At 42.4% G+C, this 16,764-nt stretch overlaps 1 protein-coding gene and 1 non-coding gene across 3 annotated transcripts in view; both read right to left on the reverse strand.

Moving 5' to 3' along the window:
- The window catches only part of SATB2 (SATB homeobox 2), a 277,520-nt gene that overhangs the window by 177,167 nt on the left and 83,589 nt on the right, over positions 1-16,764 (reverse strand). The window lies entirely within an intron of this gene.
- Positions 3,852-3,923, reverse strand: TRNAA-UGC (transfer RNA alanine (anticodon UGC)). The gene has a single exon. It is a non-coding gene; the product is annotated as a tRNA-Ala (tRNA).

Consider the following 16,764-nt stretch of genomic DNA (forward strand, 5'->3'; position numbering starts at 1 on the left):
GTAAACCACCCGAAACTCCCTTCTCACACCACTTTGCATGATTTCACATTAACTGACTATGTTCTAATTTCATTTATAAACTTGTGTGTGTGTAAGAATAGTCACCCTAATCCTTATGAACATGGGAGTTCTAATGTGCAGAGTTTTCACATAACCATGCTCTCATATTTACATATCTGGATCAGACAATTGTGTTTTAACACTTAGCGCATACAAAGGTGCCAACTCCACTGAAGTGAATGGAGAAGCCACAGTGTGCACATTATAGCACCTATGGAGTTATGAACATTTCTCCAAAACTAAATACAAAAGTAATTGTCAAAAGAAGAATGAAATACTTAACGTTACAGCTCTTTAAAAAATGAAAATAGCTATCTGTATAAGGTTTAAGGTTTTAATTTTGTGTATGTGTTTATTTTTCTTATTCCTCCATTCAATATATACTTTACTAAAGTATTTATTTAAGTTTACCAAACAGTTAGATGTCATGTAACTTTATATACAAGTTTTGCATTTTTTTGCATGAAGATTGGTCTTGTGTAATAGATGCTGCTTCACATTTGGGAAATATTATGACAGAGCCCAAACTTAGATTAGATTAATTTAATATAAGCATTAGGTAACTAAATTAATAAAAACCCTATGAAGGGAACAGAATTAGGCCATGAATTAAATAAAGCTTTCTGAAGCTGATTATTTTAGAAGCAGTTATTTAATTTCAAAGCTTTGTTTCCCAAAGAACAGCCAAAATATTGGCCCAGATATAAAGGCAACACAACTGATATTTCATACTGTATTTTGAGATTTTCTAGACACATTTAATCAAAAATTGAGAGGAAAATGCCAGAAGAAACTCTTTGCTTTGTCCTCTTTTCAATAATAAACAGAATTGCCTTGAATACCTTCTTAGCTTTTCAATAGATAAATATTAATCTGTTGGAAAGCTAAATATTAATTTTCAGTTGAGGCAGATTGTTTGAATTAAATATTATTTTTACATAGCACATGTAGGAAAGCAAAACTTAAAATCCTTATTCATCACAGTACTGAAGTTGCTGAATACCTCTCACTAAATTACATTTTTATAGACAACCTTTTACAATTTGTGAGAATTCAACTTTTCATTATGTTGTACTAGTCTCTGGGCTAGATGCTCAGCTATCAAAGACAGGGAGCTGAAACATAAGCAAGCATGTGCTTCTTATAGAGAGAAAACATTATTATAATCAATGTAGTGAGAAACAAAATTATCAGACACTAAACCCTAAAGTATGCTTTCTTCAATTTTCTGTTACAAAAATATAAGTGCCATCGTTACTATTCTCCCTGATAATTGTATATCACTGGCAAGTAACCTGTATGTAGGGGTGTGTGGGGACTACTGGATCTCACTATGGGAGTGCTGAACCAGACACATCACAGTGCTTCACTACTATACCCAGCTGAAGGTCTGTGGGAGAAAGCTTCATGAAACCCTATGGAAATCTATGGGAGGAGAGCAGGTCTTGTGGTAGCAAGCATGACTTGTCCCCATAGCTAAGCAGGGTCTGCCCTGGTTGCATATGAATGGGAGACTTGATGTGTGAGCACTGGAAGATCTTCCCCTCAGGGGATGAAGCCGCTCTGGGAAGAGCAGAAGGTTTCAAGTTCCCTCTGTGGCATCTCCAAGACAGGGCTGAGACAGATTCCTGCCTGCAACCTTGGAGAAGTCACTGCTAGTCTGTGAAGACAATACTGAGCTAGATAGACCAATGGTCTGACTCAGTATATGGCAGTTTCCTATGTTCCTATGTTCCTCCTCAAGATGAATTATTCCACAAGTTCCTTGTTTTAAAAGCCCAGTAGTTGCTCCTCATTGAAAAATATATTTAATAAGAACAAAAGCTAACTATATTGCCTACATTGTTACCTTATTCTTCTGAAGCACCATCATTAATGTTTTGTGGATATCTCTTTAACAGAAATTTTCCAGATCACAGTGCCAGATGGATAAAAGCTGATTTTTAATGTATTTTTAGGTTCTATTATAACAAGTTTACCTTCTTTTGTTTTTAAAAAATAGCCTGGTTTGAAGTGAAATCTGAATTTAATACAAATGTATTATAGAATGTTTGTCATGACCAAGTACTATAAAGGTTGTTATTATTATTATTTATTTACACAGTCAGACAGGTGTTATTGCCTGGTTTGTTTTAGCCAGACATTGAGTCCTTCCCAAGGACATGGGATGGCTGAATTTTATTATCAGTATTGTTGCTGTTATTATAGATATTGTCGCAGAATATAGGCTGTTCCCAGTAAAGTTGCTTTTTGTAATTGGCTGATGGTGATTTCTGTGGCCCCTATGGTGTTGAGGTGCTCTTCAAGTTGTTTTGGAATTGCACCTAGGGTGCCAATTACCACTGGGATAACTTTGGTCTTTTTCTGCCACAGCCTTTCAATTTCAATTTGTAGATCTTTGTATTTGGTGATTTTTTTTCTATTTCTTTTTCTTCTATTCTGCTATCCCCTGGTATTGCTATGTCAATTATTTTAACTTGTTTTTCTTTCTTCTCGACTACAGTTATATCTGGTGTATTGTGTGGCAGATGTTTGTCTGTTTGTAGTCGGAAGTCCCATAATATTTTTGCATCTTCATTTTCTAAAACTTTTTCAATCTGATGGCCCCACCAATCTTTGGCTACAGGTAGCTTGTATTTTTTGCAGATGTTCCAGTGTATCATCCCTGCTACCTTGTCATGTGTTTGTTTGTAGTTATTATTATTAGTTGTTGTTGTTGATGATGATGATGATTCTATTTCTATATCACCCTTCCAAAAATGGCTCTGGGTGGTTTACACAGAGAAATAATAAATAAATTAGATGGATCCCTGTCTCCAAAGGGCTCACAATCTAAAAAGAAACACCAGAAAGACACCAGCCACAGTCACTGGAGGTACTGTGCTGGGAGTGGATAGGGCCAGTTACTCTCCCCCTGCTAAATAAAGAGAATCACCACGTTAAAAGGCGCCTCTTTGCCAAGTTAGCAGGGATTGAACAAAGAGTTCTTGTTTCTGTTTTTTGTTTTAAAGGAAGAGAACAGAGGGTGAAGTATTTCATTATAAATATGGCACAACAGGTCATTTATTGGGTTTAATGACATTTCCGACTTATGTAACACAGCAAAGGAAGGACACATACAATTGCTGTATTCCAGAGCAGTGAGGATCATCACAGCTGCACCCATTTTAATTGTTTAATTGTTTTTAAGATGTTTTTAATTGGTGTTCATATTTATATTTCTGTTTTAATTGTTATTGGTTTTAATGGTTTCTGTTTTTAATTGTAAACCACCCTGAGCCATTTCGGAAGGGTGATATAAAAATTGAATAAATAAACAAACAAACAAACAAACAAACTGCAATTTTTGCCAATCACCCCTTCCTTCTGAAGTACTTTGTGATCCTTCTGAAAATATGTCACTGAGGGCTGTGCAACCCTCATAGACATATTTTGCAGGGCCACCGAATGCTTCTGGGAGAAGGGGAGATTAGTGAAAATCATAGGAACATAGGAATCATAGGAACATAGGAAATCAAACTTATACTGAATCAGACCAGTGGTCCATCTAGCTCAGAATTGTCTACACCAGGGTAAGCAACCTTTGGCTTTCCAGCTGCTCCCATTATCCCCATTCACAATAAATAAATTGTGGCTGGGAATGATGAGAGCTGTAGTTAAACAACAGCTCTCATCAAAAACAGGTTGCCTCCCCTGATGTAAAAAAATACTGAGCTAGATGGACCAATGGTCTGATTCAGCTGCCATGAGCTATCCAGTATTTCAGGAAGGAGTATTCTCCCAGCCCTATCAGGAGATCCCAGGAGTTGAACCTGGGGCCTTCTGCATGCAAAGCAGATGCTCTACCACTGAGCTACAACCCCATCCCCATGGCCCACTAACCCCTCACCATGTTTGACTGCCCACACTGCTTTCCTCTGGAACACAGCAAATGCATGCATGCTCCTTTGCTATATGAGTACTTCATAAGGCAGGATGTCAACTGATATATTTACAAGACCTATGATCCCTTCCTCCAGAAGAAACTATTATCTTACCAGGATAATTCACTAAGCCCACCAAAGTAATGTTTTACTCCTATCTATTTTCTTCCAATTACCTATGCTTTGCACTTTGCTCAGTTCTCAATTTTTTGTATGTCGATGACTTTATCTACTAAACAATATGAACATTTACTTCTCATCTCAAGGAGCAATACTGTTCTTCCCAATAAGCCTTCGTATTTATAAAGATCAAAGCACTTCATGTACATTCCCTGAATAATCTATACAAGGTTGTGATAGGCCAGTGTTATTTTCATACTGCAAATGGGGATATTGACTTGCCTAAGGTGAGTGTATGGCTATAGTAGGAATTGAACCATTAACTTCTCAGCTCACTCGTAACCACTGAATTATGTTAACGCTCCAGTAATTACCACTCTAATAACTAGCAGTACAATCCTAAGTATGTTTGCTCAGAAATAAGTCCCAATGAGCTCAATGTGGCTTACACCCTACAGCACATCTCAAGCAATTACCAAACCTGCTTTCTGAAATGTTTTTAACACTTGGTCTTCAAGTAAAGGTTCTTGTGCAGTGCATATGTACACAAAGAAATGAACAAAAATCTGTATTCTAACATAAATAAAATGTTTTTGTGTACTTAAATAACTTCTAGTTACTGTACCAATGCAGCTTGAAACACTTCATTGAAGTGTTTCAAGCACTTCAAAACACTTCATTGAAGTGTTTCAAATAGAAGTTCTCTCTAAAGAAAGCAATAAGGCTGTTCTCATGACCAGAACTACCAGGGCTAAGCCTCTTCTACCCAGGTAGTACTGGTCATCTGTGACAGCAGGCGCTCTCCTGAGCCAGAAGCTCTGTCCCTGGGTAGCCCAGATAGACTACCCAAGTTAAAAGTGAGATGGTAGGAGAACAAATCCCTTCATATCTCACCCACTGAGATATGGTCATATGTAGGGATGTACACAAAACCGGTCTGCCCGGTTTGGTTCGAATTCGAACCAGGTTCGAACCAGGAGGGGGTGGTTCGGTTTTGGTTTTGCTCAAAACTCCCCCTGGTTCGGTTTGAACCTGAACCGGTTCGGACATCCAAAAATTGGTAGGATGGTAGCTGGCACCCAGGGGTACCTGCCACCCAAACCCCAAAGCAATCGGACACTCATACGATTTTTTATGAATTTTTGAAAATTATTTTTATTTTTTTCTCATAGGGTATAATGGGACTCGCACCAACCCATTATTACTTATTGTTGAGCACCATGCAAACCCTGAAGCAATCAGACACCCCTATGATTTTTTATGAATATTTGAAATATTTTTAATTATTTTTCTCATAGGGTATAATGGGACCTGAACCAGCCCATATCTCCTATTGTGGAGCACCTAGGAGCACAAAAGTGGGGTGGGTGGAAGACAACCAGGGGTGCCTACTATCCACAAAGTTCCACGGCAATCAGACACTCGTCTGATTATTGGCAAATTTTAAAATTATTTTGGAATTCCTCATAGAGAATAATGAGGATTGCAGCAAATGTATAGCTTCACGTCGGGGAGAAAGGCGTGTCCTAGAGTGGAGTGTGGTGACTGGTAGTTCCCAAGGTGGGCAAGGAAGCTATCAGAATCATTTGAAAGGAATTGGGCAACGGGCTGGTTTTTAAGAGATTTTTGAAGTTTACGCAACTTTAAGGTTTTTCTCCATAAAGAAGCATGGAGGTGTCAGCAAATGTATAGCTTCACATCGGGGGCAAAGGGGTGGCCTAGAGCAGAGTGTGGTGGGTGGTAGTGCCCAAGGGGGCCCAAGAAGCTCTCAGAATTATTTGAAAGGAATTGGCCAAAGGGCTGGTTTTTAAGTGATTTTTTAAATGTGCCTTTAAGGTTAGCAGATGAGAGTGGATTCATGGTTTGTCATTGAAAATCTTATACGCTACCAAAGAATCTACACTCAGAACACTTCAGAAACAACAAAACCCAGTACCCCATGGGTTAGCAACCCATGGAGGTGGTTGGCAACCTCGCTCTGAGCCACCCCAGCACCTCCCAAGTGCAGTTATGGGGTTGCTGAAACCTCCATTCTTCCCTATGGAGAAAAACCTTAAAGCCACTTGTGGGGTGCTGGGGTAGCCCAGAGTGAGTGGTAGTCTAGTGCAAAGAGGGTGCCAACCACCCCCATGGGTTGCTAACCCATGGGGTACTGGGTTTTGTTGTTTCTGAAGTGTTCTGAGTGTAGATTCTTTGGTAGCATATAAGATTTTCAATGACAAACCATGAATCCACTCTCATCTGCTAACCTTAAAGACACATAAACTTCAAAAATCGCTTAAAAACCAGCCCTTTGCCCAATTCCTTTCAAATAATTCTGAGAGCTTCCTGGGCCCCCTTGGGCACTATCACCCACCACACTCTGCTCTAGGCCACCCCTTTGCCCCTGACGTGAAGCTATACATTTGCTGACACCTCCATGCTTCTTTATGGAGAAAAATCTTAAAGATGCATAAACTTCAAAAATCACTTAAAGATCAGCCCTTTGCCCAATTCCTTTCAAATAATTCTGATAGCTTCCTTGCCCACCCTAGGAACTACCACCCACCACACTCCGCTCTAGGACACCCCTTTCTCCCCGACGTGAAGCTATACATTTGCTGCAATCCTCATTATTCCCTATGAGGAATTCAAAAATAGTTTTAAAATTCACCAATAATCAGAGGAGTGTCCAACTGCCTTGGGGTTTTGTGGGTGGTAGGCACCCCTTTCTGTTTACCACCCACCCTGCTTTTGTGCCCCTAGGTGCTCCACAATAGGGGTATGGGCTGGTTCTGGTCCCATTATACTCTATGAGAAAAATAATTAAAAATATGTCAAATATTCATAAAAAATCATAGGGGTGTCAGAGAACCGGGGGGGAAAGGAACAGCCAGCCAGTGCAGAGAGCTTTCCCAAAGCACCACGCTACTTGCATGGTGCACTGTGGGATGTCTGATGGCCCCAGCTTGCTTCCCCCACTCCCAATAGCTGTTGGGCTTGCAGGCAGCGGAGCTCTCATGAGCAGGAGATCATCTGGGGGAAAGCAGTAGGCTACTACCTTGCCCCCCCCCCAGACCATCCCCTTGTGGTTGTGTGAATGGCTTCAATGTATGTGGAGTTCAATGAAGAATTTGATTTAAAGCTATTTTTAAAACCAGTCTTTTGTCTTGGTAATTCAAATGGTGGTTTAAATTGTGAGCAAAACAAGAGGTAGGCATGAACACCCTAAAGGTCAGGCATAAAATGATGCCAACAGAATGCAGAAAGGATAACTTATTAGGTTATGCCCATAGTGGAAAATAACTCTTCAACTCAGATATGGACCTAACCATATCCAAACACATCAGAATTCCAATAAAGCAAGCAGAGTCCTGTCTCTAGTTAATTGTAATAAGCAATATTCCAAATTAAATTGGTTGCCATTCAAATAAAAAGTATGTCTTCAAAATGCTTTTCTTCTTTGTAAACCACAACTTCATGGAGTTAACTTTTTAAAAATTCTTCTTCTTCTAGGAACCAAGAAAAAATATTCTTCTCCTAGGAACCAAGATAAACGCTTCTAACAGTGCGGCATATGTTGAAGAAAAATACTAAAGCAGGGGGGACTTCATTCTCCCCAAATCCCAAAGGACAGTTTTCCTTATGCTGTCATCCATTTGAACTCAGATATTAACAAAATCCAAAAGCATTTTATTTGAAATTGTGCAGTTTAGCTGATGAGAAATCTCCCGAAGCAATGTATCATTTAACAACACAGCAGAAATAAAAACAAAAAGGGGGAAATCAAACAGGTTCTAGAGAGATGGATGAATAAAAGTTAATACAGACTTATTCTGGGCTTTGGTTTATGACAAACCTAGGCCCGGTTCACACCTAACACCAAACCAGAGTTAAATGGGACAGAGGTTGGAACTCCAGTACATCCAGACGCATGAAACCACAATTTTGAGGCAAAAGTGACCTCTAGTTTGCCTCGCCAAGCTCCAAATTGAACTTTCACTTTGTTTACTGCCTATGCATTACGTCCAACTCCAGACGCCGCCATAACCATGGTTTCACGCTGATTTTCAAACCATTATCGTAGAGGTGGTGGCGCAGACCCGCCCAGGGTCATGGCTGATCTATGACAGCTGCATTTCTTACTGGCCGCCTCTCGGAGAATCAGCCCCACCCCTCCTCTTCACCTATGCAGCTATGAAGTTGCCCAGCAACAGGGACACCGTGATGCCCCACTGTAGGCTTGTCATCCTCTCAATGGGCATTCCCTGTTCCAACTCTGTCCATTGCTCATCCCACCTGGCAAGCAGGAGGGAAAGGGGATGGGATGGAAGGATCACCAAGGGCTTTTCTCTCCAAGAAGTAAATGACAGTGATGTATGTTCACAAGCACAAACACTCCAGGTGGATAAGCAGGATACCCCACCAAAGTGCCAGGAGGGGGAAATTTAGTGAAGAAAATGGGGAGAGATAGTGAAGAAAATGGGGAGTGGTGGACCTGGGGGGCCCTCAGGAGCTGGAGGGCTTTGGTTCTTTGAATCCATCCACTCAATTATAGCTACGTCCCTGAGGAAGCCCCAAGCAGGGATCCTGGAGCAGTCAAGTTCTATTTTTTCCACAGAAAGGTTGGGGAAGGGGGAACAGCCCCTTCCCCTTGGATATTATCGGCCCCTAGGCTTACTCATGAGAAGAACCAAGTGTAAGGAGTGGGGGGGGCACTCTGAGGTGCTCTTGTTGCATTCTGCGACCCTTCTTGTCTATCAACACTAATATCAAATTTACTAAGTGGTATTCCAGCACATGCCACCCATTATCCCACAAACCACTCTTTCACAAGAGTGCCAGACCATCAGGGCTCGGTAATCAAGCAAGGATGCTCTATGGAGGAAAAACACAGGGACGGGTACTTTGGCGAGTGCTGTCCCAGTCCTGGCAACTGCCGCCAAGTAGCTGTTAAACCATGCACCCTTTCAGCCTGTCCGCCTATGTGGACATTTGCACCCTTGCCCACACCCCAAAATGGCAACCCTGCTGTTCTTCGGCCGTTGGAAACTGGAGTTCCCCTCTCCCATGAATCCCCACAACAGGTGATCTGCATATGGCGCAATGCCAGACCAAGCCCAGGAATTTTGAATGGGTTTAAAGGTCCATCCCAGAAGCTGGTGTCTCCCCCATCCATGCAAGTGGGCAGATTCTGACACATGGGGTGTCAAAATCCCCTATGAGTGCGCACAAGGCTTTAGGGGGGAAGGGGGTTTACAGCACTCAAGGTCATTCTTTTGCCATTGAGAATACGGTGCACACAAAAACACACACACACACACACCCGCCAAGCAGAGGTCACTATAGAAGAATTAGTTCAAACTGTGAGCACTGAGTCCCAAGGGAGACCTGGGGCAGACATACCTTGGTCCTCCCCAGTACACCACCACTCTCATGGGAGGGATAGCCAACATGAGCTGGACATCCCATTGCTGGTAGGGGGGCAGTTGGTTTGGCGGGGTGCTCCTGGCCAGGTTTAAAAGGCAGCCCCAAGCAGGGATTCTGGAGCAGCCAAGTTAAATTTTTTTTACTGAAAGGTTGGGGGAGGGGGAGACCAGCACTAGGCTTACTCATGAGCAAGGCTGGTCACCAGCGTCAGTAGAGCTCCAGGCTTAGGAGAGACAGATTTGTCTGACCAGGACAGACTGCTCGTTCATAAGAATGCCAGGATTTGGGGTCAACCCTTTTCAATTCATAAGAAGAACAATCAGAGGGCAGAGGAAATAAATGCTGAGCAAATTCAGTCATGATGCCTAACGGCAAAACATCTCCTTCTCCCATGGACTGCTCCCTCATGGGAATGCCAGGCCATTGAGGTTCTACATCGAGCCAGGATGCTGTGTGGAGGGAAGTCATGTGACAAGGGATTGCTTTCCTTGTCTTGGTGACTGCCAAAATTGTGGTCTAGGCGTGCCCCCTGCCAGTTTATCTGCCCATGTGGACATGTGCACCCTTGCCTGCTATCCCAGGATCACTGCATAACAGGGGCTCCGCTCCTGTGATTCCCTGCACTAGCAGATCTGCATATGGCATGACACTGGACCAGGCCCCTGAATTCTTACTGGGTTTAAAGGTCCATCCTAGTGTCTCCCACGCACGTGGCCAGGCTATGGCACATGGAGCCATCTATCTCCTTTGAGTGCCTGCAGGTCTTCACAGGGAATGGGGGTGGGGAGGTGGCCCCCTTGGGTGGGTGAGTGGGGTGGCTCAACTCATGAGCTCACAATCCATGGGTTGACCAGTGCCCTAACGGACACATTGAGCTCCTCAGAAGACTGGTCCTCTCATGAGAGGACGAGCCCACCAGCAGCAAGCTACCAGTTGAGCAGGATGTTCGTTGGGTCTGGATGGAATGCTTTGCTGGGGTGACCCCTCGCAACATCATCCTAGGTTACAGTGGGACAGACTCCCCCCAGCATCCTTTGCCCTCCCTCATCTACATATCCCTTCCTAGGAAGTCTCCATGCCACCCACCCTTCCCAGAATAACAGTGAAATATTCCCCCTGGACCCCTCCCCCCCCCCGAATGCATCCTTTCAAGGACTATCAGAGTGCAGAGTTCTTTGGGGGCAGTGTTCCCTCTAAGGCAAGCATACCTGTGTGCGCTCACAAGTTTTTGGATGTCCGCTCAGTTAATTTTAGATCCCGCTCAGGTTGAATCAGGAAGGCCCCACCCTGAATGCATGTGTGTGCACGCTGCTTTGATACTGCCACCCAGAACAAAACATACTCCATGGATGAAAAAAATCAAAGAGAATACTGTTTGGGGGCCGCTGGTGCGATCACTGCCAGATGAAGCACTGGCATGTTGCGGGATTTAAATGCCCCTTCCCTTGCCAAGGTTGGGTAGAGTGCTCTGAAAATACACAGTCACACTCGACACACCCCCTTCAAGATCATGGCCAATTGCGGCCGCTCCACTGATGTGCTGACACTCTACAGTCTGGCCATGGAGTTTGCTGGGATCAGCCTCGGCAGCTGAGAAGCAGGGAGGGGTTCCCCTCTTCTGGAACTGGAGTTTGACTAATGATTGCAACGCAATTCACAGTTCCAAACTGAAAACGTGGGTTCGCCGACCTCCAATTTCGCATTATGTATGAACTGGGTCATTGTTTGCTTAGAAGACTATAAACAACACTTAAGAGCTTCAGATATTTTTCAGATCAGGCCACATGAAAACATATTTTCTCCTGCCTTGATAATTACCTAAGCAAGGACTTCATAAAGGTTCATATCAAAGCTTGTTTTGAAAATGAATACTATTAAAGCAACTGTGGGAAGAAACTATTTTAAGAATAATCTCAAACTGGGATTAACAGATAGTTCCATTTTAATGGTTATTTATTTTAATGAAAAAAACTCATATTTTATAAAGAAATGTTTTTAAATGCCACAGGAGGAAAGTGGTCAAAATATAATTCCCCTTGGAAGAGCTATATAATTGGGTTGGAACTGCAGAGCAGAACAAAAAACATAAATATTCTACACTTAAAAACAAGAACTGTTCTCTCTTGATGCCCACTTCCAAAGAATATTAATTTACCACAAAGGGGGGTTATCATATTTCTTACTCCAAAAAGAGTAAGCAGTCCCCTGCTAACTAAGCTAAGAGGCACCTTTTTAAGGTGGTGTGATTCTCTTTATTTAGCAAGGGGACAGCAACTGGCCCTATCCATCCCTAGCACAGCATCCCTCTAGTGGCTGTTGCTGGTGTCTATGTTTCTTTTTTAGATTGTGATCACTTTGGGGACAGGGAGCCATCTTTATTTATTTATATCTATGTAATCCGCTTTGAGAACTTTTGTTAAAAAACCATTATATAAATATTTGTCATATTTGTATTCAATAAAAACGCTTAATGGATTTAAATATTATAAGGAAACAAATTCAAGGCCTAAGTTAAAAAGAGGATTTTTTATTAGAATACTCAATAAATCAATAAAACATATATGTATTCTCTCACACACATCCGAAGGATAATCACCTGGAAAACGTTAACTATAACTTTGAAATTGTCAAGCTTGTCTAATATTGCATTGACATCCATTCACTATTACTAATGAAATTTATGAAACAATGACTGATATCTGGACTAGCATTGTGTGCATGCAGCAGAATTCCAGTCACATGCACCCCCACGCTGCACTTTAAATTCCCACACTTTACAAAGACTTTGCAGCTCTATGCACTGGTCTACCTCCCATCATATCTAGTTGGCCCCTACAGTCATTTATTAGGCTTGTGTCCGAAATATTTCAGAGGCCATTATGAAGGCCTCCGAAACGTTTCGGCTCTGGGGGCCATTTCGGTGCTTTGGCACCGGCGGGGGTAGCCTTTTAAGGGTGGGGGAGGGTGCACTCACCCCTCCCGCCGCATATCCCCTGCCGGCGCTCTGTTACTTCTAAGCCCCTCGGGGTGACAGCGTTCCTCCCTGCCACCCTGTTTTTGTCATCGGCCGGAAGAAGCAAGCAGGCATCCACGTACCCGTCTGCCATGTGGGTGCGCGCGCACAACGGGCGTACGCACGGTTACTTCTTCTGGCCACTTCCAGCCAATGACAAAAACGGGGAGGCAGGGAGGAACGCTGCCGCCCTGAGGGGCTTAAAAGTAACGGAGAGCCAGCAGGGGATATGAAGCAGGAGGGGTGAGTGCACCCTCCCCCACCCTTAAAGGACTACCCCCGCCGGTGCCGAAGAAATTTCGTGCTCATCCCTATCATTCATGAATAGCAGCCTATACCTAGTCACTTTTAAAGCAATGCCAGCAAAGAACGAGATATTACAAGAGCTACATGATTGTGCCATGTTGTCTCTCCACTACCTCTTCCACATCCTCTACTAATGTCTATGTAAGACACATGACATGAGTTTCTGAGTATCTCTGCCTCCATATGCAGCAGTCAATGCAGTGTAGAAAGAGAAGTACAGTGATATCCTGTCGTGCATTTTGAATTACTAGGTGCTATGAGAAGGAGTGAATACTATGAAAAAAAATACTATTAAAAGGGTCTGCTGCTCTACTAACAGCTTACCTTCCACCTCAAAAAATAAAAGGGGGAGACAGAATCTCAAACTAGTGCTCTGAGATGAAAATGTATTGTGACATATATGCCCAATCTTTCAGCAGTAAAGGAGTCTGATGGCAGCTATGCACCACTTTACTTAGATAATGTTCTGTTCAGCATATTGTGCAATTAGTACTGGTTTGAAGCTTGAGGGAATATTGTGCTAAGTATAAATAGAGTACACATTTCTGCAGGCATCTGCAAATCCACTTGTCAGTGGCAAGTACCCCCAACCCTCTGGGGAGCAGGACACCCAGGACCACACAGATCTCCTCCCCATAGGTCTCATTTTTACTGACATTTCTGAGGTGGTTAGAAACAACAGGAATGCTTTCTGGGCAGTAGGAGAGAGTTCCCACTGTTTTTTACCTTCTACATATCCCAGTGCAAATGAGAGAAGACCTGCTTCTCTCCTAAGCCCTCTGCCTTTGTGCCAGAACAGGATCCGAGGGAAGAGAGGGGCTGCAGTTCCACGTCATGCAGAGCCACAAATCCAATGAACCCACTACCCCCACCCCATCCCCACTCTCCTGTCCACATTCATATGACAGGGACAGCATCTTCTCTGCAGTTAGCAAGGCTGCAGAGAGGAGGGGGAACTGCCTGTGCGGGCTTCCTTCTTGCTTGAAGGACAGCTCGCACAGCCAATCACGGAGGAAGAGAGGGAGAAGCTTCTTCGCTCAACTCCAGTCCAGCCGAATGCAGCCGAATGAAACAGAGACTCCATGGATCCTCAGTTTTGAGCAGCGAAACTCACTGCAAACTGAGGGTTCAAATCGGAGTCTCCATAGTGAAACCTTGGGCCGCTTTAGGAATGGGACCAGAATTGCACACATTCAGACATCACGTAAGGGAACCTCAGGCCCCTGAACCTCCTGTTCCCTGGTACATGTGGATGTGGCCTGGGGATTGCTGGTGACCACAAATAATGGCTGGCTAGTGATCTAAGCCTAAATTTGCAGATCCCTGCAGTTCTGATTATATGCAGAAACATTTAGTTTATTTATCTGTTCAAAAGCAGCTTTATCAACACCCATACTGTATTATGAATTGAATTCTTGTTCAAATAGCCCAGTATTGTTATTCATTTTGTGTGAGGATTATAGCCAAAACACTGATTGTTCAGCTTCCCTACAGCAATAATCTCTCCAGTGAAACAACTTAAGATCTACAATGGAGTTCATGGGGGGCGGGGGGAGAGAGATCTCCTATATTTCTTGTAGTAACAAATTCTTCAAAATTAAAAAGTATACAAAAACAATGGCAATGTGATTCTATAAGCTATTCCCTTATAAATCCTTACATTACAGCACACTTGGTGAAGCTTTATAATGGCTTATTCCCACCATCCCACATTTTCCATGTTAAGAATTGTGGAATGTTTTATGCTTCAGTTTAGTTTGCATGAATAAGTGCCCTATTCATCACATTAGAGTTACAGGGGTGGTCTTCCTCAAATTTTACAGTGCAGTACATTGCAGTGTAGTGACATCATATGGCATCATAAACCATCATGACTTCTAAAGACCATAGTGACTTTTCCCTCTATAATAACCTTGTTAAAAATGAAACATCAAGCAAAACTGCTCATTTATGAACAATTTAAATGCCTGCTGCTAAACAGTGAAAACTTGTGTTTTTAAAAAACATCTCAAAAGAAATATACCACTCATTTTACTCCTGTTGTAATGAGCTCTTGGTCTCCCACACTAACCTAATCTATGAAAAAATAGTATGTGCAAAGTCTACTGAGTGGGAGTTTAAACTTGTGATTAAAGGCAATCTTACAGCCACTTTACTGATTACATTTATCAATATACACTTCATGAATGCAAAGTTGAAAGAACAAATGTGCTTGGATTATTTGTATTTATTACATTTTATATACTGCCTTTCTGCAAAAGCATTCAAGGTGGTTTACATGTTTTAAATAATGTAATTTATAAGGGATATTATACAAAAGGGAAAAATGGAATAAGGTACCAACTCTCACACTGAATGAGAGTCCAAAATGACCAGGTGAAATGGTCACTGCTGGAAACACTTCTGAGAGGGGTGATGCCAAACAGCAATTGATCCTAACCAGGTCAATGAAGGGGGCCTCACTTTCTCACCTGTTCCTCTGAGGCAGCTAATAGAATACATGCCAATAAGAAGCTAAGCTCCCTGCTGAATGTAGCAAATTAAGATTTTATGCCATATAACGTGAAACAGCCCATTCTGAGTCCAGTCATTTTAGGTCAATTTGGGAGAGAAAATCTCAAAGTTTTGAAAAGCAGTGCAGATTGCGGACACTGTCGTAAGTAACATACTAAAAGCCCTGACTGTTACGAGTTGAGCTTTGGCCACCATCTTGGAAAAATGGCTACCAAAAAGTTCTATGGATTGGCTTTACTGGTAAATTTCAAGTTTATATGAGTGAGCTACAGACAGGAATAGTGCAGTTGCCATGAAGTAGCATTCCACAGAAATGTTCACTTTAAGGCAAAACCATTGGTTGAAATCTACATTGAATATACATTTTAATAGAGAACTAGCCAACCCCACTCAGAGCATCTGTGCGCTGTTTGGGGCCAGCTACCTCTTCCCCCCACCGTATGCCCCAGTCTCTGGCCTGCCCGTGCTGGGCCGAGTGCCACCGCTGGGGCCAGGCCCGCTGTCGCCTCACCACCACCACCACCTCACCTCCACGGCCACCAATTTTCCTGGGTGCGCCTCAGCCAATCAGGTGCCTCCGTCACCCAGACAATCAGCTGAGCGCCAGGACGCACATTCCAAGGCTCACCCAGGAGAATTAAATATATAGATTTGATGTGCTACAATTTTTGAATTTAACATTTTCCCGTTGGTGCAACAGTTTATGAGATATATGTGAAAAACATTGATTGTATAATGACCAATTAGGTTGGGTTTTCCTTGAGCGGTTCAGAATTCTTTATTGATGGCTATTGATGCCTAGTCTTAGACCTTTTAGAATATATATATATACACATACACATACACATACACATATACATACACACATATGGGTTTTAGTATGTATGTGTGTGTGTGTGTGTGTGTGTGTGTGTGTGTGTGTGTGTGTGTGTATACACACACACACACACACACACACACAAACATGTATGGTTTTGTTGGTCTCTCAGAGATGTAACCTTTTTTGTTTTTACTTATAACACTAATAAAAGCATTTACCAAAAAAAATTTAAAGAGATATATGTGAAAAACTATTTTTGGTGGCCATTTTTCCAATATGGCGGCCAAAGCTCAACTCATAACCATCAGGGCTTTTAATATACTACTTACAACAGTGTCCTCAACATCTGTACCAATTTTTTAAACTTGGGGATCCCCTCTGCAAATTGACTTAAAATGACTTGACTATTAATCCTGTAATCAAAAGATACTAAAAATGACCATTTCCAAGATTCAACAACTCACCAAGCCACTTTGTTGCTTAGGTCCTACAGGATGTTATTTACTTGGGAACATACACTCACATTTCAGTGGAATACATAAATATACCAGCCTTGGAATATATGTGACCTCCTAGATTCCAGACGTTTACCTGAACCT

Source organism: Hemicordylus capensis, chromosome 1 (genome assembly GCF_027244095.1).
Source record: "Hemicordylus capensis ecotype Gifberg chromosome 1, rHemCap1.1.pri, whole genome shotgun sequence".
NCBI classification, from domain to species: domain Eukaryota; kingdom Metazoa; phylum Chordata; class Lepidosauria; order Squamata; family Cordylidae; genus Hemicordylus; species Hemicordylus capensis.